The 25,819-nt window shown below is 40.6% G+C and overlaps 2 protein-coding genes across 8 annotated transcripts in view; both read right to left on the bottom strand.

The window, feature by feature from the left end:
- The window catches only part of EIF4E3 (eukaryotic translation initiation factor 4E family member 3), a 524,749-nt gene that overhangs the window by 77,342 nt on the left and 421,588 nt on the right, over positions 1–25,819 (bottom strand). For 3 of the 4 annotated variants that reach the window (XR_011250847.1, XR_011250846.1, XR_011250855.1), the window contains one exon: positions 20,982–23,402. The gene's annotated coding sequence lies outside the window, so the exon portion shown is untranslated. Of the gene's footprint in view, positions 1–20,981; positions 23,403–25,819 lie in introns of those variants that run through there. The other variant, XR_011250848.1, reaches the window with a different exon arrangement.
- The window catches only part of FOXP1 (forkhead box P1), a 622,410-nt gene that overhangs the window by 317,109 nt on the left and 279,482 nt on the right, over positions 1–25,819 (bottom strand). For 3 of the 4 annotated variants that reach the window (XR_011250843.1, XM_069561641.1, XM_069561643.1), the window contains one exon: positions 23,342–23,402. The gene's annotated coding sequence lies outside the window, so the exon portion shown is untranslated. Of the gene's footprint in view, positions 1–23,341; positions 23,403–25,819 lie in introns of those variants that run through there. The other variant, XM_069561642.1, reaches the window with a different exon arrangement.

Raw genomic sequence — 25,819 nt, 5'->3', positions numbered from 1 at the left:
AAGAATCAAAGCGTTATAAATTCATAGAAATACAGCAAGCAATAAATTCCATGGAATTAAAAGCTTACTAGTGCTATTAGCATTTCAGGATGTTTGAATTGTTAATACTGATGTGCAAAAATGATGTGCCTCTAAGACAAGGCAGACCGAGGCAACAGAGGCAAGCAGCTCTGAATGGTTTTTTTAATCAAAGTGACACTGGGACTTGGCAGTTGCTGGAGCCACAGGAATGGAAGAGTGGAATAATTACCCCCAAACTGTCACCTGCCCTAAAAAGTCAATCCCACCTCAGAAAAGGGAAGGCGCCAAGTAAAGGTTTACCCCCGGTGGGGAAACGAGAGTAAAAATACCACGCAAAGGATGTATGCTTTCAATGAATGGAAAGTCCACCTGAACAGTGAAGGAGGAGGAGAGCTTTATCTTGGTACCTGGTCTTAGGAGAGATGGGGCCCAGTGTGTTGTGACTGGTTGGATCTTTGTTTTCTCACAGAACAGGGAAGCCCAGATCAGAGGGTTTGGCGTATTGCTGAACTGGCCAGTAACTTTCCCCTGATTGTCATATTCCATCTTCAACTTTTACTGGGAGTTTTAAAGGTGACAAGAGGTGAAAAAAAATCAATTATTATGCCATTAGGCAAGTAATATTCTCCCAAATTCAAGACATAAACTGGTAAGTCTATGGCATCCATCTAGTTATGGAATACTTCAGACAGAAATGCATCTGAGGATCTTTCTCGACAAATACAAACGTAGGAGAATGAGAAAGAGAAAGAAAGCAAAAAAAAAAAGATGAGTGCTTCTCAAAGACAGATTTTTTGAAAAAAAGTGCAAGGATATGGTTGACTTCTTTTTTAGGAAAAAGAAAGAATGACTGTCCACAAATAAAGTGTGATCACTTCAAAACGCAACTTAAGAAAGAATATACTCAAATCCAGAAATACCAAAATTCAGAGGGGGGTTGGGGGGAAAGCAAGCTGTCAATCTAGACAGATACCCAAAACATCAATTCATCCATTCCAGAGATGGCCAAAAAAGTACTATTTTCTAACATATCAAGAAAACTTAATTCCTTTGATAAAAGACCCACACGTGTAATAGAATCTACTGACAAATCACTGGTACACGTGATTATCTCTGGGGCTACGTTCCACATGCGGCTGCAACATTTATACTCACTGAAGCTGTCTGCTGCTTCCCCACAGAGACAGAGCCTGCTCATGGACCAAAAAATAGAAAGGAGACAAAGAGGAAAACCCATACAGAGAAAAACTCATATCCATTAATGTGCTTTCACTGGGCTTAAGCCCAAAGCCAGGCATCGTTACAGGAGCGTCGTCTTACTAGGTGTCTGCCTCATTAACACTGCAGTTCCTAATGGTTCTTTCTGCCTCTAAGACAAGGCCTACTACGTGTGGAACCTGGACAAGGGAATGAATACATCTAACACATTGTTCTTGCAGTCAAGGAAGCCTAGGAGTCTCACTGGGGAAATCATCAGTTATAAAGCACCTATTATATATTCTAGATCAGGAATCAAAAGATTCTTAAAAGACAAGTTTTCTACCCATTGGGATTTTAGAGTGACTTTAAGATAAGGAATACACCCCTAAAATAACCCCTGAACAAGGCAGTACTGTATCAGACAACATTCTATACACAGTGAATAATGGGTTTTTTTGTGTGCAATAGAGTCTCCCAATTGTGACAGTGAAGAGTAAAAACCTTGACAAATATATCACAGGAGAAAATTTATATAACAGCGAAAAATAATATGCATAATTTGCTCCTGCCTCAGCATCAGGGGTGAATGAATCACACTGTCCACATGAGCTAAGTATAAAGCCTGCATCCAACAGCTGCAAACAGAACCCAATCTGGTCCTCGACTCCAGGGGCCTCACGATACGCAAGGTGGGGATGGGGTTGGGGGGTGGGGGCACAGGCAGCAATGAGAGTCCTGAGGAAGCAGGGAAGACCTAGAAGTTACCATGTCTGTGTTCCACATTGATGCCCACCACCCCTGTTTCATTCTCTCACACAGGTCTCCATGCCTTGTTCCCCTTCAAAACCAGAAACGCCCCCTACAGCCTTCATTCCCACTCATCAGCAAACCCTCCGATCTCAATAAGCTGCACTCAAGTGCTACACCAAAGAGAAGACACTGACATCGCCAGCTTCTGACAGCTCTCTGAGGTAAAGAACTCTGTCCGTTATTTAAGGGCTTACCTTGGCGCATTTTGTGCCTAGGGTTTGGCATCAATGGAGCACAGTCTTCCCAACTTTCAGGCTGATACCCTTCCAAGGGTGTCATTTCCCAGAACTGCTGAGGAAGGGCTCGTTTCTAGTTTACTTCTGAATGTGGAGCCAACTGCCTCACGGCCACGGTTTCCTTGGTTTGGCAGATGTAGTACCTGCAGAAAGGAACTTGCTCGGCTCCTCGGCCCTGCAGGGTCTCCTCCATCCTCACTAAATACAAATTAGAAGCCAATGCAGATGAAGACTAAGGGAAAGCCACACACACATGGGTACAGATTCGCCTCTCTCTGTGGTCCATAGGGTCGCACAGAGTCGGACACGACTGAAGCAACTTAGCAGGCATGCATGTATTGGAGAAGGACATGGCAACCCGCTCCAGTGTTCTTGCCTAGAGAATCCTGTGGACAGAGGAGCCTGGTGGGCTGCTGTCCATAGGGTCGCAGAGTCAGACACGACTGACGCGACTTAGCATGCGTGCATGTGGTATTTGATCCCCTCTGCTGTGGAAGGAACAGAGATGGTGAGGTGCACATCCTTCTGGACTTATGTGATCCCCCTAAGAATGGCCAGATTCAGGTCTGTGAGAAGGACAAGAGAGATTCCACTCAGGTCCAAGACTGAGCTGCGCTCAAGCTCAGATCCCAGAATTATCTGCCATGAGGTGCTGGGATGCACCAGGAGGACTAACCATCAAGTGATGCTTTGCTTTCCACTTGCCACAATCTTCCTTCATGCACGTCTGCCTCTTGTCAAGTGCCGGACCCTCAAACCATCATAACAAAATTTGACTCTATTGATTTGATACATGCCCAGGCCATCTCCCTTCCTCCTGACTACCTTGGCCACAACCACAATGCTTTCCTCCCTCCTCTGATCTCCTTGCCTTTGTAAGTTTCAAGACTACTGCACTGTGTTTCCTAGCACAAAAGTTGGCTAATATTTTCCTGCTGAATCCACAGCCCTTCAGTCTTCCTTGAATGTAGCCCAACACTGCCTGTATGACTGCAGTAGCTGGGAACAAAGTTTCTGATGACAGAGTCTCTCCTTGAAATGCAAACCCTTTGCTAGAGGGGGAACTTCTGCTTGACAACAGGGCATTAATTGTGTGGCCAAGACAATGAGCCAAAGAAAGGGATCTGGGGAAAAGACAGAAGTAAGTGACATGCAGAGTAAGAAACATCTCTGCCAAATGAGGGCAAAGAAATAAAATGCTGCAATATTCTAAGGATGAGTGCTTACTGTGGAAGGTCTGATGCAGGTTGGTGAAGGTGGCCTCAAGATGACAAGAAGACGGTGTACTGGCCATTCTGAAGCCTGATGAGCAGAACTTGATGAAAATTAGACCTGTCTGCTCTCTCATCTTATACTGGAACGCCTTCAGCCTCGTCCTCGGACCTGTCTGCATGCAGAATTTCTTCCCGCAGAAGGCTTCATGTCAAGGTCACCTCCACTAGTCTCTCACCAATATTCCCAGGCAGAGAGGAGCCCGCCTCAGAAGTCCTTTGAGTCTAGTATTTCACATCAAAAAGGGTTCCCACATGAGCTTCTGTACCGTCCCTAACAGGTGTTAACTCCCCAAAACCTGCCCAGGAATTTTATTCATCTTAGTGTCTCCAGGCCGAGAGAATCAGGAATAGAGGAGGAGCTTGGTATTGATCAGTTTCAACCAAACTGCCAAAAGCAAATCAACCTGCAATATCCCCAACCCCCATCCCCATCCCCACAGAAGCACTGGAACCACAAGAAGGCTTGAGAACAAATGCCTAAGGGTTAGGGTTAGGGGGAGCCTAGATACCCGGAGAGACCTTCCCTGCTGCCCTGGGAGCTAAGAGGTTGCAAGGATGGAGCTACAGCAGGGTACTTACCTCCCAGGAAGGGGAGTCCCATTAATAAATGGGGTCAATTCAGAAGAAAGCGGAGGGGAGACATGAGAAATATAAAGATGAGGCTTTAGGGCTTAGATTGAGCCTCAAAAGGTCTATTCAGTTATGTTGTCAAATACAGTCTCCTTTTGCTTAAGTCTGTATGGATAGGCAGCATCTTAGCAACATGCAACTTAAAAAAAAAAAACAAACAAACTTTTCTATAAGATACTTAGATAGTAGAAGTCGATAACACAAACAAGTGTTATACATGTGACAAGCCACGCAGAGCTGGGAATCCAGAGTGAGGACGTGGTTGATTTGGGCTGAATCAACGGTTTCTTATCACTAGGTTTTGAAATCAATCAGCAATCACACCTGATTTTCACATTTACTAAAAGCAAAGATTTAAAAAAATATCATCAAAACCCAGTATCTAATCCTTTCTCGCAAGGCTTGCTACCCTTTAGGTAATAACACTTTGGCATCCTGGAACAACTATGTTCAAAAGGGTACTCACCTCATATATGTATAATCAAATAGCACAAACAGGGTAAATAGGGACTATAAATTCCATCTGTGCCAACCACCAATTTCCCTTCCCAAAGGCAATCACTGTTACCAATATCTTGTCTCTCTCTTCCAAAAATATCCTATATAGACACAATAGTAGCATTCTGTGTGTGTATCCTTTTTCTGCCTCTACCCAAAGACTAGCATATTTACCCTCAAGTCACTTAAGATATCTTGGAGATATTTCCACATCAGCACATACCAGTCTGCATCCTTTTTGGCTAGCCACAGAGCACAGGCCTCGTGTATTTCCCACCCTTACCCCATGGATAGACCATAGACTTTATCTCCTGTCCAACACTGAGGGAATTCCGCTGCTTTTGCTCTCACACAATGCTGCGAGTTATCTGCCTGTACACAGGCCTTTAATCAGCTGGGTGAATATAAATCCCAAGAAGCAACAGCTGATTTTTACTACTACATTTGTAAACTTAAGAGTCTGCAACCCTGCCAGTTGGAAAAATAAATTCCCATCACCTTTCACACACCCTCTACCGACACTTTCCTTTTCCTGGCATCCATCTGATACGATCAGACGCTCAGATGCCCCCGAGGGACACTGGAAACAAAAAGAAGAGCACAATTCTGGAATACCACCTACGAGTCTCTACAGAATATCCCACAGTAGCTGGTAAAACATTTCACCAACCAGTTTTTTAAAAATAAATATATTTTATAGACCTGTTAGAAAACCCTATTGGCCTACCTCGATGGTATATGTGAGGGCTCTGAGCCCACTTGACATCCCTGGAGTTTCATGTGATGTGATCATAAGCCCAGGTCCCTGGAAGTAGGACAAGTGGTCCCCCATCCTCTCACACTTATTCTTTCTGCATTTTCCCCTTGTCTTTTTCCACCTTTAACATAGCTTGGAGCATTCTTTCAGCCTGTTTTCCTCCAGTCTAATTATTCTTTAATTTTAAATAATATAATAACTTTGACATTTTCATTTCTAGTTAAACCTTGCTAATTTGCACAAATTATGGGTAGACACAGCACAAATTAGCAAGCCTGAAAAATCAGCAAACACACACAAAAAAGCCAATAATTAAAGAGAAATCAAATAGGTGCATTATGAAATACACATTTATTTTTAAAAGCAAATTCCTCAGACTTGTGAGGAAATATGGAGCAGTGATACTTGGCTGCTTTCTAATACTCTCTCTTTTCTAAGCTATAGGGTTACTTTTTTCTCCCCACATGGTCTCCAGCAGTGATATTTTCTGAACGAAATATCAGAGCACATGGTAAGCCTAAATGTTTCTGAGTAACTACTGTATGATTCCAAAGACAGTCCATGGGTTCAGTTTTGCTCCTGCAAGAATTTCAGGACTCTCTGGTTACAGGAGAGAAAAAACACTATCTTAGTCCACTGAGGTAGGTTATTCTATAGAATAACATAGACCTGGTGGCTTATAAACAATAGAAATTTCTCAGTTTTGGAGCCTGGGAAATTCAAGATCAAGGTGTCAGCAGAACTGGTGCCTGGTGAAGATGCACTTTCTGGTTCAGAAAGGATCTTCTGTGTCCTCACATGGTAGGAAAGGGTGACTGATCTGTCTGATAACCTCTTTTAAAGGGCACTAATCTCATTCAAGAGGGCTCCACCCCCCCCATGACACATTCACTCCTCCCAAAGTTACCACCTCCAAACACTATCACATCAGGTGAAAGGATTGAATATATGAATTTGAGTAAAACACAAACAATCACTCTGAAACATAAATGAAAGTGGTTCCAACCTGAACAACCAAAGATGTTTCCAACCCAAACCCGACACTGCTCTAGTTTATATGCTTACCGCCTCCCTCTGTAAGGCCATACAAGTGGGGCTGCCGCCTATGGCCTACAGTGCTCTGCTCTCAGGGTCTTAATTTGCGTCTGGCACACAGCAGCACACATCTTACGTGTACATGCCCATCAAGAGCACAGAATCTTTTTCTCGTCTCCTTGCGCGTGGACTGGCAGTGCTTTGACAGAAGCAAAGGAGTGGCTAGTGCTATGCCAGGTGTGGGCCTAGACCTTGAGAAACCTGGCGGCATCCTATTTCATGCTAAGTCTATCCTGATAGCGCGGTCAACCTGAGAGCCAAGTCAAGGCCAGGGCCAAGTGTCAAGTGCAGACATGAAAGCCATGCTGAACGTTCCGGTCAAAGCTAAGCTCCCAGGTGAACGCACTCCTGAGTCAGCACCACACAGAGCGGAGAAAAGCCACCCCTGCTAAGCCCTGCAGAGGAGAAGGAAATCAATCCTGAATACTCATTGGAAGGACTGATATTGAACTCGAAGCTCCAATACTTTGGCCACCTGATGTGACTCAGTGGAAAAGACCCTGATGCTGGGAAGGATTGAAGGCAGGAGAAGGGGACAACAGAAAACAAGAAGGGTGGATGGCAACACTGACTCAGTGGACACGAGTTTGAGCAAGCTCCAGGAGATGAAGGACAGAAAGCCTGTGTGCTGCAGTCCATGGGGTCGCAAAGAGCTGGACACAACCGAGCGACTGAACGATGACAACAATAAGCCCTGCCCAAACAGAAGTATCCTGCTTAAGCCAGTTTCAGGTGAGTCTGTGATGCATCCATAAATAAGTGAGGCAGAAATGCTCATTATTTGTTAAGAATCAGTAACTGCACACCTCCTTGCTTTCTGTATCTACTGTCCGCTGCCCCTAGGCATTCTTAACACGTCACAGAGTGATCTTCCCAAAACACAAATGTGACCATGTTCGCCATCCCTCTAATCCTGCCCCACCCCATCTCCCATACCCCACACCACAAACACAAGCAAACAGAATTGCTTTTAAAAGCTCAGATCCATGGATATTCTGCCTGTAACCTGCATCCTTGGCTGGATACTCAGGCTACACCTTCCCCACACGGCCAGAACCTTCCACGTACCGCAGTCCACCTCGACACACGGGGCGCGATGTTTCTTTTCTTTGGCTCCCCATAACCTCCACCCTTTTGCTCTTTCTCCAGATCTCATTTTAACCATTATTTCTCCTGGAAGCCCTCTCTGAACTTCCTGACAAGGGCAAGTCCCTCAAATGTAGACTCTCAAAGCATCACGTACCTCCATTTCTTAGTCCTCATCAGAATAGCTTTTATCAGCTCCCATTCGTCTGCATGAGGCTGCAACTGTGTTGTTTTTGGCTCCCTCCTATAAACTCAGCAAAAAACACTGTGCTGGCACATAGGAGAAACTCAAATACGTGTTGGAAGAGTGAATAAATGAATAGCATGGTTACCTGGACTGCCTACTTCACATCCTGGCCACACCACATTGTACAGTTGTGACCGTGGGCATGCCAGATTGATGGCTGGCCACCTCTCTATGCCCATCTTCCTTCATCTGGTGAAAACAGTGGCATTTACCTAGAAGCCAGGTTTTTCTGAAGTTTAAATGAAATTACATGTAACAACACTTAGCCCAGCACCTGACATGTAGCAAATATTCAATAATTAGCTATGACTATTACATCATTTACTATTATTCCCGTTTCTCACTATAAGGAAAAGTCCTAAATTTCAAAGTAACAGGAGAGTTTCTCTCTGACCTTCTACCACCTTTGATCCCTTTAAGAGTACAGAAGCCCTGTACATTATCCTAAGCTAAGCTATAATGGGCCACAAAATCTCATTGCCAAGCTGGCCTCCAACAGAAAACACTCAGACTGCCTCCATCATGGTCCTTACAAAAGCTCTTCTCACGAAGGCAATTAAATAAAGCTGATTAAACAAACTGCCAACAAATAAATTAACAATTACATAGCTCTTCTTTCTTAAATGTCTTACAGGCATTTAACGAGGATCACTGTTACTCTTGATAGATACATAAACTGATATTATTCTTCTAAGAAAACAACTGGAAACAGATATAACATTCTCAATATATATCAATGTCTGTCAATCTACCTAAATTTTAAATATGAATACTTTTCAATCTAGCATTTCCCATCTGGTACTTTGCTTTGTGTCGGTGCTTCTCAGCTGGGGTGGTTTTGCGTCAGAGGGGACACACGGGCATGCCCAGGAACGCTTTTGGTTGTCGCATGTGGGGGGTAGCAAGGGCGTACAAACAGGGACAGATGTGCTGCTGACATCTAGTGAGTGGAGGCCAGGAAGGCAGATAACCATCCCACAATGGATAACAAAGTCTCCCACAACAAAGAATGATCCAGACCAAAACGTCCACCATTCTCTAGTTGGGAAACCCTATACTAACGAAATAATCAGATGGGCTTGCAAAAATGAATATACAAGCTTGATCACCAGGACTACTGTGTACAACTCTATACATTCAACAAAGTAGGACAGGTTAAATAAACTATGATTTATTGACACACAGCTATAAGGTGATAATGCTGCCATTTGTCAATTTCTACAGAAAGATATTGACAACATATTTTTATATTTTAAAAAGGTAGGGAAAATGTAGCATTATTTTATTTAAACTATCATGTGCCTGCCCCCAACTGCCGAGAGGAGTATAATTTGTGAGCCATAAAAGTAATTTAAACATTTCTAGTAGGTGCCTTTCATAAGTAAAATGGAGCAAATTAATTTTAATAGTATATTTTATTTAATCCAATATATCTAAATACTATCATTTCAACATGTAAGAAATATCTAAACTTAAAGAGATATTTTACAGTCTCATTTTTCAACATCTAGTGTGGCTATGACACTTTCAGCATGTGTCAATTCAGACTAGCTACATTTCACTGCTCCAGACCTGCTGGTGGGAACTGGTTACCATACTGGACAGCCCAGGCGTGTTCAGTAACAAACAGGGAAAGAGCAAGATGTTTAGAAGGACTGTCTCCAAAGTGGTCCAGGCCCTGATCCTGGGGTGGGGGCTGGGGGTGAATATGAAGCAATGTTTACTTTCTCACTTTGGTTTTTATTACTCTTTGTTTTTATGAGAAGTACCATGCACAAGTGCAGAAACATCAAACTATACGAAGTTTGAAGGAACAGAGAGAACCGCTTGTCAGGTGTCAGGAACACAAGGCAGCCCTTGGGGTAACCTCCCACATCCGTGCTAAAAATGACAGATTCTGGAGTTTTCAGGAAAAGGGCTTGCCATTATCTCCCCTGTGTGCACATCTATACACACACACACACACACGGGCACGCATGCATGCCCTCGCAGGGTCAAGGTCATTCCAGCCAAGTGTATTCCAAACAGCCAACCCTCCACTCCCACATCTAAGTAGCTGGAGAGTTCACTTTCTCCCAGATGGACAGGAATGCACTGCACACCCGCGTCCTGCACACCCTCTGCCCCCTCTCCCTTCCCTCTTTCTCACTGGTCACAGACACAGAGAACACTCACGGCAGTGTCTACAGAGGTTCCTCAGGGTGAAGTGCTGGGGACGTGAGCCTAAGGCTCCTTTAATGCAGTCTCCATATTTAAGGTCTACAACAGAATCACTCCTGAGACAACGAATCTCAGCACAGCCCTGGAACATCTTTTCACACTATTTGGCCACACAGTTTAGGTTACTGAAAAGCTTGTGGGTCCCAGATCTCTCCATGTGAGCTCAGGACCATCTGGGTGTCTATGGCCTGGACTGAAAACTGTAACACTTAGATGGAAGGTGCAGTGTAGCTAAGAGGCTGCTTCCAAACCCACAAAAATCAGCTGGGTGGATCCCTCCGAATGGCCCCATTCCTCACCTGTGGATCCAAGTGAGAGATGAGAAGGAGAGGAAGATGATTTTTATACTGCTATCCTGAAATACTCAGAAACCATTTCTTTCTAAGATTTTTCTTTTCTCTTCTCTTTGGGACCAAGAGAAGGTATTAGGAAGCCTATTGCACTTCTCTTTCCACTAGGCTCCATGATAAAAACAGACATCTAAAAATGTTCTCATTATTTTAAAAATTAATCTAGAGAAAAACTATTGACACCCTAAACAACCTACTACTACATTCCATGCGCTATGCTCACAGTAAAACGAGCTGACATTACAGAACACTTGCTATATACCAAGCATTGCTCTAAAAACTTGTAACTTGCAGTAACTCAGTTTATCTTCCAACTACCTCAACAAGGGAGGTACTAGTTTAGTCCCTATTTTTTAGATAAGGAAGGGGTAAAAAAGGCTTGGAAAGATCTGGTATTTCTCAACATCACAAAGCTGAAAAGTTGCAGGACAGGGCCTAAGTGCAGAACTCTAAAAAGGAACACTTAACTCGATGGTCCTTTCTGTGTTCTTCACAGCACACCTAAGAGATGGTCCTTTCACTGTCCCCTGTGGGGACCTATGACCGAGCAAGTCAGAAACAGGCCCTAGAATTGACACATCTTAAGTCAGACACAGCCTCTCCCAAACAGCACTTCTTGGGGGTGAGAGTGGGGGGACATACTGGTCTGAGACAAAGAGCTACCCCTTCCTCACTTCAGCATCAGAAATGTTTATTTTTTCCATTTAAAACTGGTCATGTTTTGAACAGATGATGACAGTAAGCCAGCAAGCACCCAGACAGGAGCACAGGTTCCAAGGGCATTCTGGGCAGTGGGGAAAGCCAGAGGGGGCCCAGGGTGGTCCTGGCCTGGGGCCTGCCTGTCCTCCAGAGGCCCTGAGAGCAGGAAGTCTTGAGGAGGAAGAGTGTATGTATGTGTGTGCGTGTGCATTTATTTTTAATCTGTAGATTCAGGGTTGAGAATGAGCTTGTCGGGCTTACAGACTAACAGAGCAAACAGCCGGGGCACGGGGTGTAACTGCCAGTGCCCCACTCCCTTCTGTAGCTCAACTGTCAGCAACATTCCTACTAAAGGGCTGGAAATGGGAGGGGCTCCCTGAATCTTACTGTCCCCAGAATCTTACTGTTTAGCTGGACATAGCCATGCTTCTCTGGAAGCTTCTGGAACCAAACACCTGGAAGGTACTAGCTCACTGAGTAAAGGGATTAAAAGAAATGGACAGAAGCTTCACGGGCCGGGGAACACAGGCCCTACTATCTGAGGTGTGATAAGGGGGCTGGAAACAGGACCTGGCTGAACACTGGTTTTGGGTTTTAATTTGAGACGCTGATGATAACAGCATTAGCAGAAGCAGTAAGATGAGCAGCAGCTAGTTGCTCTTACTGTGCTAAGCCCTTTATACAGACCTGTCAATGTGTGCTCACCATTAATCAGTGAGGTATATCCACCTCATTCACAGAAGTTCCCTCTTTCGGTTTACCAAATATTCCTGCTGCCCCTAGTACCGCCAGGAGTAAGTAAGCACTCAATAATTATTTACGGAGTAAAGGAATACACTCAAAGCATCCAAGTTTTTGGAAAGTTTGTGAGCCCCAGATCTCTCCAAGGGGTTTCCGGAGCATCAGAATGCCAACGGTCTGGCCTTAACAGTAGTTTACACTCAGATCTAAGCTACAACACAGCACTCGGTGAACTTACTCTGTACATTCTGGCATGAGAACCAATGGTCAAGTGACATTCCAGTGACAGGATCCCTTCTCTAGCTGCCCAGCACCTTGGATCCCCCATCCCCACTCCTACAAACCCTGACTGCTTCCCAAGCTATGAAAATTTAAAAGAAGAAATATAAAGGGTCTCAAGAAACAAAACTTCTAGACTTCATTTGCAACAACAGACTTGAACAAGAGAAAAAATGAGGTATACTTTTTTTTCTTCTACAATTTAAATGACAATAACAAAAAATACTAAAACACAGTGTTGGCAAAATTGCAGCGAAATAAACATTCTCATTCAGAATCAGCAGAACAAATTGGTGCATCTTGAAATGTACAATGACAGCATGTATAGAAAATCTGTAACAATTCCAAAACTTCTCTTATAGGAACTTATAGAATATATCTAAAGACATTTCCCCCTGTAGACTATATCTAAAGAAATGGAAACTGATTAACATTTGTGCACATATATGCCCCCTGTAACATATTATAGAAAAATTGGAAACAACTCTCACACTCAACACTGAAGAAGAATTAAATTTTGTTATATACAAAAAAAAATGATTAATATGCAGTCATTTAAGATGTCTTTATGACATGGGAGAATGTTTACCATGTAACGCTAAACTCAAAAAAATACCCAATTCTATATACTGTATGACTGCAGTTATGTTAAATATACGTACACCAAATGAAAAAAGAAACGATACGTTATTCCCAGAGTCAGGATTCTAGATTACTTTTACTTTTCTATTTGGTTAACTTTTCTACAATTCCCTAGAGTGAGTTGGTTTTTATACTTGTAATCAGAAAAAAGAAAAAAAAACTGAAGCTCATAAGAATTGTCTATTCTATGTTCTATTACCACTAACATTCTGAGAATTAAACTAATGAAGTGATATGACCCTTCCAGATGACAATTCTACATCGGTCTTTATGTATTTTTATCCTACTTAAGAAAATAAAGAGAGGATGTCAATCCCATTCCGGAACTAGGGGGAACAAGATTTCAGAGCTAAGCAGTTCCAATCAGTTACACAGTGTGAAGTTCAAAACCAATGAGCAACACATCTTACTGTTCTTTTTTGTGTCTCAGCCTTTGGAAAAACACATGTCACATGGGAGTGGCTCACTGGGATGAACCAGTCAGATAGAGACACAGTAGACATCTAGATTCTCGCTATGTACAATACTCAACTACTTAAAAATTCCCCACTAGTTGTCAACTGGCAGAAACATTTTAACATTATACACACACTCATTAAATATCCTTGTATAAAAATAAAGGACACAGAGAGGGAGAGAGAGGAAGGGGCGAGAAGGAATAAAGAGGAAGAGGAGAAAGGAGGCAGAAGGAAGAAGGATGGGGAGGAAGGGGAAGGAGAGGCAGAAGCAGGAGAAGACCTAGAAGCTTGAGCAGGAGGGGAGGAGAGAACGAAAAGTGGGCATTTTCTGAAATGAACATATTTAGATGATCCTTTTCATATTTCATGTTTTTAAACATCTGTAAAGGGTATTAATTTCCCTTACCATAGCTGGCAAAAGGAAAGTGCATTGGAAATGAAATATAAGGAAGGGCCATCCACATAATAAAAATTACATTTTGGTTTTCATCAAGTCTATTTTTTTTAACAGTGAACTTTCTAACAATGAAATGTTAATATTTCCACTTGTTTTTTGTATTATATCATAAAAGGGAGGAAGAGGTATATTAAAAGAGACAAGGACTCTCAACATAGTCAGCTACAACTACACGGTTGATGGGGGAACATCGTTTTCCTTCTCTGAGTCTTAGTTTCATCTCCAATAACTTATAAAGACCGGACTGGAGAAGGCTAACGTTTCTTGGTTCTCTCTGAAGCTACGAATCTGAAGACTAGACATGGGAATGGCCACAAAGGACAGAGATACACAGCTCAATTTCAAATACACAGTCAGCCTCCCAGGAACTCAATAAATATGTGTTGCCTAAACAATTAACGACAATACTGCTAAGGTCTGGCATGCAAGAAAACTTAAAACTTTTATACTTTAAAAGCTGTCAAGACATTTGAGTTTTCCTGGGTAACCTGGACCAAAACTCAACTGAAACAAATTTTGGAGATACAAATCCAGACCAAGTAAATTCATGGCTGTTTTGGGAAAAGAGAAGGAATGATGTTTGGGATAACACAACAAGGAGAGGATGAATGGCTGCCCCTGGAAAGAATGTAAAGTTCCCTGCTCCCATGCTGCAAACCAAGTTGCTAAAGTGAAAAAATATCAAGAGATGATTCAGATCAGAAAAGAAAAATGCCCAGAAATGTTGAAATCAAAGCTAATGCAAAATGTACCTCATTATGGAAAACACATGTAGTTGAGGCTAGGTGTTGATTTCATGTGCCTCAGATTACTGTTAATATTACTTAAAAGTGGAGAGAGAAACTGAGTGATAATCTGCAACTCCAATATCTTATTTATAAGACTAATTCAAGATACTGAGCTATCTTGAGACATCCTACACAGGCATACTAGCCATCATTAATAACTGGAGGGAATCAGAAGACCCATCATTGCAGGAACAGATAAAACAGTGGAAGTCACCAAGGTACCCTAAAAATAAGACTGAGATATAACGGTGATATATATCTATTCCAGGATGTATCTGCTCTGGGAGTTGGTGATGGACAGGGAAGCCTGGAGTGCTGCAGTCCATGGGGTCACAAAGAGTTAGACATGACTGAGCGACTAAACTGGTAACAGTGATAACTTGGGAAAATATGATACTTTAAGGGTAAGAGCAGGAAACAAAACAGTATATCCAGTACAAGTACAGAAACAAATCTGTAAAGACAGAACGCTGCAGGCTGAAGATAAACGCTGAACGATTTAGATGAGGTCACCAAAGAAATCTTTCTTCCTATATTTTCATGTTCTTCTAATTTCTTTTAATGCCATTTTATAATGAAAACAAATTGAGAAGTACATTCATCATCTTCCACAAAGAGGGGCTATTCTTACCTCACTCAATACCACCTTAATGGTAGTTAGTATCTAAACAGAGAAAATATATGTTTTTCATTATTTTACCTATAATTTCCTAGATGCTCGAAGATTTGGGATCAGCCTAGACATCTCGAAAATGTTCAACTGTTTCTGAATTTTTGAACGAGCCAGAATCTTTGATGCTCTTAGTTAATTTGAAAGACAGATGAACTCATCAAGACTCCCTATATTAGTATAAGGTGAAGGTAACAGACTCACGTGCATCCCCTAGAACTTTACTAATCTAGAGACCAGGTTAACCACACCAAGCTCTGAGGTGCTTTGGATGACTAAAGACTACATCATAAGTTCAAGATTTAAGTTTACACCTCCTTTTACCCTTGCCTTTTATGCATATTTAATATCCAAACCACTGGATTAGAGATCTGATAGGGTTCCTCACTCTCCACCATTCCCCCAGGAGATGCTGGGTCACCCCAGTTTATCTTTAGCAAGAATCTTGTTAGACCAGTTGACCCAGAATTCCCCCTTATTCCTGATGTTTTCTTTCCAGAAACTTTTCAGCTACCGACCCTCTGCCACCTCCTAACTCTTTGGCTATAAATTCTCACTTGCCCATGCTGTATATAGAGGTGAGCTCAATGTCTTCCTCCTGTAAAATCTCACTGCAGTATTCCCTACACCTACTGCGATGGTTCTGAAAGAAGTCCACCTTACCATCTTTAACAAGTGAAATTAAAGAACTGTCTCCTTTCATACCATCAACCCTCACCCCACAGGCTTCCCTGTTTCTCTTAATGGCATCCCCATCCTTTCAGAAGTTGCTTAAACCGAGAGTCCTCAGTCTTCTGACTTCTTTCTTAATTACTACAAACAATCCATCAGTTGATACTACCCGATCACTTCAGACAAAAACCTTAGGAGTCATCCACTATGTAACGGTTTTCAAACTTCACATCTATTTTACCAGGACTTCCTTGGATTCTTCCGAGATAACTTCAAAATTTAAATATCAAACCACATGTGTTAAGATTTCACAAAGTCCCACCACTTCCTACTGCCATCCTCATCCTGACCATCAGATCTCACTGAGACTATTACAGTGGATTCCTAACACATCTCCCTGCCACTCACCCCACCCACCCACCATTTACTTTCAAAACAACTTCCAGAGTGATCCATTTAAAATGTGACTCAAATCCTGTCTCATCTCAAAGTCCATTCACAGCTGTCTACTTCACTAAGAGACTAAGAGTCCACTGAGCCTTAGCGCCCTGCTATGTCTGGCCATGTTATTTCTGGCCTTGCCCGCTACTGCTCTTTCCCTTGGAGGACTTCACTTTTGCCACAGTGGCCAACTGACTCTTTTTTCAGAACACGCCTTCTTGGCTCATGCCTGTGCTTCAGTTAGACTTATCCTGGCTATTCACAATGGCAACTCCTTCCCTCCGGCAATCTGACCTCCCTTACAGCCTGTATTTTCTTCACCACACCTATCACCTCATATTTACTTATTATGTTTCCCTACCTGTCCACACCCCCTAGAGCCACAAGCAGGGGCCTTGTCGCTCTCACTGCTCTATTCGCCACTGGCTTGAGCAAAACTGCCCAGTGGAAATACAATGCCTGTCACATATGTAACTGTAACCACATGGGCAAAGTAAAAAGAAACCTTGAAATTAATTTTAATATTTTACTTAATTCAATATATACAAACGATGCTCATTTTCATGTAGAATCAAAAAAGAAGAATTATTCACATTGTTCACATTCTTTTTTCCATACAAATTCTTCGAAAGGCTTTGTGGATTTTAAGTTTATAGCACATAAGCTTGGGCTAACCACATGTCAAGGGCTCAACAGCTACATGTGGCCAGTGGTTTCAATATTGGACAGTGCAGATCTAGTCTATTGCATTCTTCTCCACTCTTTGTATACTTATCCTATTTATCATTTAAATTTTTGGGCACAGTCCAGTGAACTGATTACCTAACTCACAAATGGGTCCCAATATGCTCTTTGAAAATCACTGCTCTAAATAAACTTTAAAGAATGTCACCTGTAATGAATGGTTTAGGACACTTCCTTTGGTCTCCAGGGGCTGCTCACAATCCTTTGAAAGAGATACTGACTTCCAGAAAAAAAGAGGCCTGGAGGAAAAAGTGAGGAAGTAAAGATCCATGCCAACCTATAAACTGAAATCATCACAGTCTATCCAATGATGCAAGATTTTAATTAAAAAAATATTTTTAAATAATTCACTCCACTGTCAGATAATTAACAAAACATCTAATTACCTTTAATTATACACCATATACCTGCTAATATACAAGATTCAAGGGAAAATCTGCACGATCTTCACACTTCAGAAAGAGTGTACCTAAACAGAGCATGAAAACTTCAGCCTTTTCATTCTTCTCTCCCCTCACTCTCACCGCATGCAAAGGCCACAGAAGTAGCAGGTCAGATCGAGGACAGAGCAGCGCAAACTGAAATGAGTAATTTCCTTGCCACTCATGAAAAGGCCTACTCACCAACAGACTTCTTAAAAGATACCATCAAATTTCAAATCCAAACTCGGCCCTGGGCAGAGGGTGTCAACTTTTAAAACAGACTCAAGGATTCTACCACTGGTAAACCGTTTACTCCTCTAGGGTCCTAGCTGTGACTAGATACAGAGTATGCAGTCAAGGTTATCACACATGTGCTACCCTAAACAGAGCTTTGTTTTCGTACATTTTGGGGCTTCAGATTTTCTCTGAGATTTTTGAATTGCCAAAGAAAGGTTAACACCTCCTACATCTCTGTTAAGTTGTTACGTTTTCAACTAAGCTGAAAACTTCTTCCGAAGATGCTCAAGGTGGACAGTTTGGATATTTGTGCCCTTGGCAGATGAAAGAGCCAAAACATCTTTTAAAAAAAGATGACTAAAACCATGTGTTATTTATTTTTTTTGCTGTGCAAAATATGGCTACTTGATAACTGTTGCAAATACTGTCTTTACTACAAAACACGCCTTCATGTACGTTTCAACAAGTGACTTCTGCTTGAAAACGAACTCTATTGAGCATATTTCTCTGGAAATCAATATTTAAAATTTTTTTCTTTGAAAGGAACATTCAAGAGAGACAGCTCTTGTTTACAGAGTTACTTAGTTTAGCATTATGGTTAACAATGTTTAAAAACAGCTAACTTAAAATGCAAACATTTAAATTCTGAAGTTTAACTGTTGGGAGGCCAAGTCTATTTCTATGGAAATACAAACAACATGAAAAGAGTAATTTTCTCCCAATTCCATCCCTTGAGAGAATATTTCAGGGCACCATTTTGTTGGATTTAGGAGCAAGAACTCATATAACTCTGAGATTGTAAGAAAGTTAAAAAATTTAAAGCTTTGGATGAACTTTGAAAACATTATGCTATGGGAAAGGAGTCAGTCGCAAAAGACCACATATTGTATGATTCCATTTACATAAAATGTCCAGAAGAGGCAAAACTCTACTGATGGTATTTGTATTTGTTGTTGCCAGCGGTTGGGTTGAGGGTAGTAACTACTAATGTGTATGGGGGTCTCTTTCCAGGGTGATGAAATTGTTCCAAAACTAAGTTGTGATGATGGGTACAAACTCTGAACATACTAAAAACCATTGAACAGTTCATTTCAAATGTGTATGAATTATATCTCAATAAAGCTATTAACAAAAAATAAACAGGCCTGATAACATGTACCACAATACTGGCATGAAACACACAAGAAAATCAAATTAGTCTAGCACAGCTTTCAGATCATGGTAAAATACATAAAGCTCCGACATTCTGATCTCCCTGTTAGAGAACACTTTCACATAACCACCAATATCTGCCCTTCTGAACACTTGTCATCATCATCACGCACAATGTCTGTCCTCCCCTTTGCTACATAAACTCTAGGAGGCCAGAGATGGCATCCTTCTCACGTAGTGCTATGATCCTAGCATCTGCACACAGTCATCAATAAATACCAGCAGCAATAATTGATGTATAGCATATGTAGTATATACATCTATATTATGTTATGATGGAATGAATGAAGGAATGCAATATTGGGTTGGGGCAATTCAGCCAATCAAGTTTCTGGAGTGCTAAATGTCCCCTTAAATCTGTTCTCCAATTCTCCCAAGCTCCTGGCTACCCAGCTAGAGGCATTCCCCAACAGCCAATGAAGCTTCTTATGATATGATCACAGTCTAATCAATTAAATGTCAATGGATGTGACGTGTGCAATTTTTAAATCACTTGCTTCAAAGAAAATTGCTTGCTGTGGACTTTGCTGTATTTCAACCATATAGATAAGGACAAAGGCTCAAGGGAGGGAAGCACAAAAGAGAAAGAACCCATCCAGTCAAGCTAGACTGGCCAGATTATTAGATGAGACAGGGAAGTAAACTTATATTTGATTTAAGCCATTGTATGCAAGAGTCTTTATATCAGGCTAGTCTTTACCCTGAGTGTTACAACCCAGGCATGGGTAGGCTGAGGGTGAAGGGGAGGTAAAATGGAGTTCACTGCCTATCTAAACTGACTATAGTCATTTCAGCCAGTGTGGTCAGCTGGTAGCTCAATGAAAACACTTTTCCAGTGCCTTTTATAACAACTTCCTGAACAGGCAAATAAGTCTAATGCTGAATGCTATAAAGAGGTCATTTTGAATGAATTTAACTCAGAATATTGTCATTATGTAAACTTTTAAATCACATTAAATATATACTTTCAGAAGAACCAATGAATATATTTAAAATGGCTGGGTAGCTATTTTCAACTTTATTTGTAACCAATAAATAATCTGTAACATGTAAGACACAATGAGTGAGGTATATAAAGATACCTTATAACTCTTTGATCTAACAAAAAATAGCTCATATTGGGGGTAGAAGAAAAATTGAAATGATTACATGTTCTTTTATAATTTTTTTTTAAACTTTCTCATCAACAAGCTGACTGTAAAACTGAACCAACACAAAATATGAAGCTTTAAGATGACCAATGTTTAAAAACAACCATTTAACTGTCACCTATACAGGCTTTGTAATTATCATCAATTACTCCCAGTGCTAATCAGAACTGAATCAAAAACAATGAATTTCACAAATTGGATTTTAAGTTTTAGCAAAAATCTACACGGGTGAATTGTGAATGTTTGGGGGAAGCAGGGAAAAAAATGACATAGATACCTATATTAAACCACCAAACTAAGGTGGCCACGACCGAAGGACAACAATGTAATTGTGACGACAGCAAGTTGTCTTTTTAGCGCCAGTCTTGACATTTTACATGACCTCGGATAAGTTACTAATTCAATGTGATCAGTTTCCCAGCTTGTAAAGTGGGGATTATAATAATTACCAGCTACCTTTTAGGAATGCCAGCAACTAGATCCAGTTTGTAAAGGGCTCAAATCTACTTGGAAGAAACTGTTGATCACTACCAAGTCGGATGACAGTTATTCATGCCCCTTCAGACTCTGAATCTCACTGTGAAAAGAGGCTTCCTTTGGTTTTCAGAATTTGCCTGGCCGCTTTCCCACATATAACCAGTTGTTTCCAGAGTATCAGTGTAGGCACATGTACTTGTATTTATGCTGACTGTTAATGATTCCCAGATTCCAAAGTTGAGCATGGCAGTGACCAAGGAACTCCTGGCATCTGAAATCTGCATCCTCTGTGTGATGCAGAAGATGGTGCTGGTTTCGTGATCATCACATCACTGAAGAGCGTGGTCTCTCTGTTTAAGGTTCATTCACTGGGAAGAAATACTAAGCGTTCTGTCCAATTTCATACATATTTTTAAAGAGGTTATATTTTTAACAAATATTTTTTCCCCTTTATATATAAGGATTAGTTTTTGAAGGATCCTTGAGCTTGATAAAAGGTTAAAAAAAAAGTAGCCACAGCTTATTATTTGTCTATATAACTTATTTCTAAGAAAATATAATGGAAAATGCAGTCAAACACAAACTAAACTTATACTGTTGAAGAAAAACAGTTAAATAATAAAATGTTAATTTGGAGCAGGAAAAATGAAATTGACTTAAAAAACAGTATCAACAACAAAAAGTGGAAGTTGTTAGGAGAAAAACTACTAACATTAAGCAAAAATTGTTACTCTTGAGATTCTAAGCTGTCAAGACAAAAAGAATAATTAGATGAATGTGTTATTCAGTTTCCTTTGTTTTATGAAAGAAGACAACAGAAGGACACAATTTTTCTATGGTCCTGAAATTTGCCAAGGGGTTCCTGACTTGCAGGATGGCATATACCATAATACACCATGTTCTTGACAGTACTAACAAAGAAGCATTTTCTTCTCCTTATGGGCTACCTCTCTTAGTCAGCAGTAATGACACATTCCTGGAAACTTTCTTTTTCCCCCAAACATGCCCTTGACTCACAATATCTTTAACAATATCATGAAATTGGGAAAAATTATTCTATCCAAATTCAAACATTTTCAGGTTATGGGTGTAAGCATATTCATCATAAAGACGTAAGTCAGGAGAAAATAATTTATGCTTACAGATATGTTATAAATTTATCTGAATACATAAATTTGAATAAAACAATGAAAACCTACTAATTAAGTCCATTTTTGGAGCTGTAGGGATAACTCAACTCTCAAGGTAAATATTTTCTATTTTCAACCACTTTTTCAGCTTTCATCTTTAGTTTCACGAGAAACTTTTGCTACCAGCATGAAATGAGTTCAGCACCTGGCATGGATTTGAACAAGCAACACTCTGGACTGAGATCTTGTAGGGGTCACAGAGACAGCACACAATGTACATACAACTCAGCCGCCGAGGCACAGCCCACACAACAGGAAACGGTGGCTGGATGACCCTTTGCAGAAAAAAGTTGCAGATCCCTGAAACAGATGAAGATTGGGAAGCTGGGAAGCGCTTTGTCGAAAAGCACTCTAGGTATGACTTGATAACCTTAATTACTGGTTGGAATCACCCCTTCCCATGCTGGGACATCTGAAAGGTACTATAACCTCCTTGGAGGACAATTAGGAGCTTCCCACACAGTTTAAATTAAACAACAAAGATGGTGAAATGAGGCAAGCTGGTTGGACTTTTCAGTCCAAATGAAATGTGCCAGAATGCAACCTTCTAGAACCCCCAAGCCCTGAGTAAGATTAAAAACAAGACCGATCTAAGAATCTTCACATTATGAAAGTTTCACAAAATACTTTGCTCAACTAAAGAGTAAAGAAGTCTGTATCTTACAAATTCATAAACTTTAAGTTGGTAAGATCTAAACAAAGGCTTTGTGCAACCAGGCTGGCAGGTAACCTGTTTTAAAATTGACACATCTACTCAAATGAAAGTGCCACTGGACTAGATTCAAAAATAAAGTGAAGATGCTTGCTCCTTAACAAACATCAGACTTAAAAATGACCTGCAACATGAACTTGAGAGAGGTGACTCCTGCCTTCAATGGGGAGATACTTTGGGTATCAAAAAACAAAACAAAACAAAACAAATATGTAGCCTCCATAACCAGTTTAACCAGAGTGGGTTTTTTTTTTTTTTTTTTTTACCACTGCTCCCAAAAGTGAGTTTGAGAAAATTTAATTTAGCTTTAATTCATCAACCTACATTAGTCTCTCTGAAAACTTCTAATTTTAAAATCAAGTACACATTTGATTTTCAAGTAAGGTCAAGAGAACAAGGCAGCTGAGCACTGACATCACAGGGACATGCCCCACGCCACACGGCAGTTACATCAACACGACGCGTTGCTATGGTGCCTGACTATTAATTTCTGAAAGAAGGTGATTATAAAGCCGCCAGATGAACATCCATCGAATGACACCACTTCAGCACAAAACACTGACATGCGTTACTCCTATTTGCAGCATGTTAATTTTATGAATCACCACTTTTGTGATGTGAATATTCCTTCCTAACTTCAAAACTACCAAGTCAACTACCAAAAAAAAAAAAAAAAGAAGAGGTTAACTCCCACAAACAGGGGAAAAGTTTGATAATATTTAGAGGGGAAAATGTGACTCTGTGAACCATTTCTTAAGAGCAATCTTTTCTTTAAAGGCCTCCAAAAATACGCTACATGTGTACTTACACAAATAAATACATGCAAATTTGATAATTAGGAGATCTGAAAAGAACTGAATTAAGATGCCGAGAAGGCAGTAGATAGAGTCCTTAACGTAATTCCACTAATTATATCTGCATTTACCTTTTTTGGCTTCTGCCAAGCAATCTTCTGTTACAGTCACCTCAAAAGGTCACTTCTTACCCTGAAAACAAAAGAGAATATCAAAAATCTGAATGTCAAGACAAAGCAGCAACCACCTATTTGCCTGGGAGAGATGCAAGATAAACAACAAAATAACTCAATTTTATTTAATGGCAAAAGACATTCAGAGTTAATAAAAATCAGTGCCAAGACCTCCACTTACCGGACCATGTGCCTTTGAGCTCTTCAAGACAATAACAACTTGGATGTTGGAAAAGTCAAGGTGAAACATTTCACATTTTGCTTACCAACTCTTTCTCATCTTGTTGTCTATCCACTTATTTCATGTGGAATAACCTGTGAGTCACAGGCCTTTGCTTTGGGAAACCAGACTGCTACTTGAACCTGTCTCTGTTTGGTTAACATTCACAACATCTCTAATTTCATTAAAACAGACCCTCCCCCTGCCACCCACCCACCCTTGCAAGTGAGTTAGTTCTTATAGACAAGATGCTTTATGCCACTCTGGACCTTTCAAAATGAATAAAAGCACCACAATTTTCAGCCTGCGGAGGGGTTTGGGGGGTCATCAGTGGGTGAAAGCTGTTCTCACAATGTTTTCCACTTACAATATATCTAGCGGATCTATTCAGTTCAATAAAAACGGTTCATGTCAGATGAAATAAACAATTCAAATCAAGTTTCCTAAAACACAAAGAAAGCACAGAAGACATCTAACTCCTGCATCTGCATACTCCCTTATGCAAAACAGTGTATAATCCTTTAAGAAACATTACAAGCTGCCTCTTTCTGCCCATGTAACTGGGATCAACATATGGCAGAAGTGAAAAGAAAAACATTTGTTTATTAATTTAGATCAAGTTACTGACACGGTACAGGATTCATTCCACATCAATTGACCAAATGCTCATATAATTTTTGCTAAGATGGTGAAGTCATACCATTCTTTTACTGAAATGTTAATATCCTTTTGCTTACTCTTCAGAACAATATGTAATGAAGTAGTTTAAATTTTATACAGAATATATCTCTGCTCATCGCTCGGCTGTTGGCCCTGAATGTGGAAAGGCAAACATCATTGAGAAGAGTTAAATTCTATTTCACTAGGGCTAAAAATTTGAAAGTGGTACTCTGGTGTGTACTATCTTTGAGGAATTGATCGGAGGCCAATTTATGACATTTCCACAAGCAAGTGTATGCAGATTCTTGCCATTAAGATTGGGAAAAAATGCAGGCTCTGAGTGAAATCATAATTTTCATGTTTACTGTAAGAGGAAATTGGAGGTTTTCACCATAAATGTGCACCATTCGGGTGGGGGAAAACCCTAAGCTCTGGGACTTGAAATTACTATTTTGCAACCTGCCCCAAATCTTTTTGTTTTGACACAAAACAATTCAAATTGAAAATGAAAATCGTGTGCTTTACTGCTGAGGTGTGTCACCAGGGATTGGTTTCTCCAGGGATGAGAACTTGGTTAGAAGGCAAACGGTGATTTAAAAAAAGAGAGAGAGAAAGCACTGATGGTCCGGTCCTCGAGGTAATGCTGTGATCTACAGAGCAGCCCCGCCCCATGCCAATAAGAAGAGCTCATTAGACAAGAGGCAAGGAGACCATCTCTCACAAGAGTGACGTCCACCTCCACCACTCATCCAATCCTAAATGGAAAGTAAGTGAACTGTGGCAGACCCTACTCAACTCAAGGCAAGAATGCCCTTCTCCTTCCCTTTTACTTGAGATGCCCTCCAACGTGTGCGCTCTACACTACTTCTCATGTCTGTCTATTGAGTTGCATCTATTTTTGCATGTTTGGCAGTTGGGTCTCTAGTATCAGACTTTGCAATGCAGATAAGATTGCATTGCAAAGATTATATAGGCCTGGTAAATAACTGTACCTTATTAAAATTTAATTGTAAAAACTGCTGAAAACGCGTACTTTGAATAAAGTTATCTCGAGTGTTGTACTCAAACCTGCAGAACATTGCCAGGTAAGTACTGAGTCTGCCTCTCTACTTCCTTATCTACACAGATACGCAAGTGAACTCAGAGCAGAAGCAAAAGCTGGTTCCCCCTCACAGATCTGTAATGTTCTCCCAGAGGAAACAAAAGTTAGTAAGAACAATATCACACAGTTGACCCTTCATCTTGTAATTACTAAAGGAATATAAATTTGGCTACATTTAATTTTTACTTAGACACAAAAAACTGGGAGTAGAATACAAACCCTATTTCCCCCCATTTTGAAGTTCCAAAAATTTTAATATGCATTGTACATTTGACCATGCATTAATTTATTTCTGTTGATTTTCGTTTTTAGTATACATTAGCAAAGTAATCTAAATGATGTTTTTTTCCAGCTTTGCTGAGAAAAGATTAATAGTTCAACAGCTGTTTGCCATCATGCTAAATTAAATGAAATATGTCAATATAAAAGACAAGAAAATTAGGGAGTAGTACTG

The sequence above is a fragment of the Ovis canadensis genome, chromosome 19, assembly GCF_042477335.2.
Source record: "Ovis canadensis isolate MfBH-ARS-UI-01 breed Bighorn chromosome 19, ARS-UI_OviCan_v2, whole genome shotgun sequence".
Classification (NCBI taxonomy): domain Eukaryota; kingdom Metazoa; phylum Chordata; class Mammalia; order Artiodactyla; family Bovidae; genus Ovis; species Ovis canadensis.
This window is presented reverse-complemented; position numbering and strand designations above follow the sequence as displayed.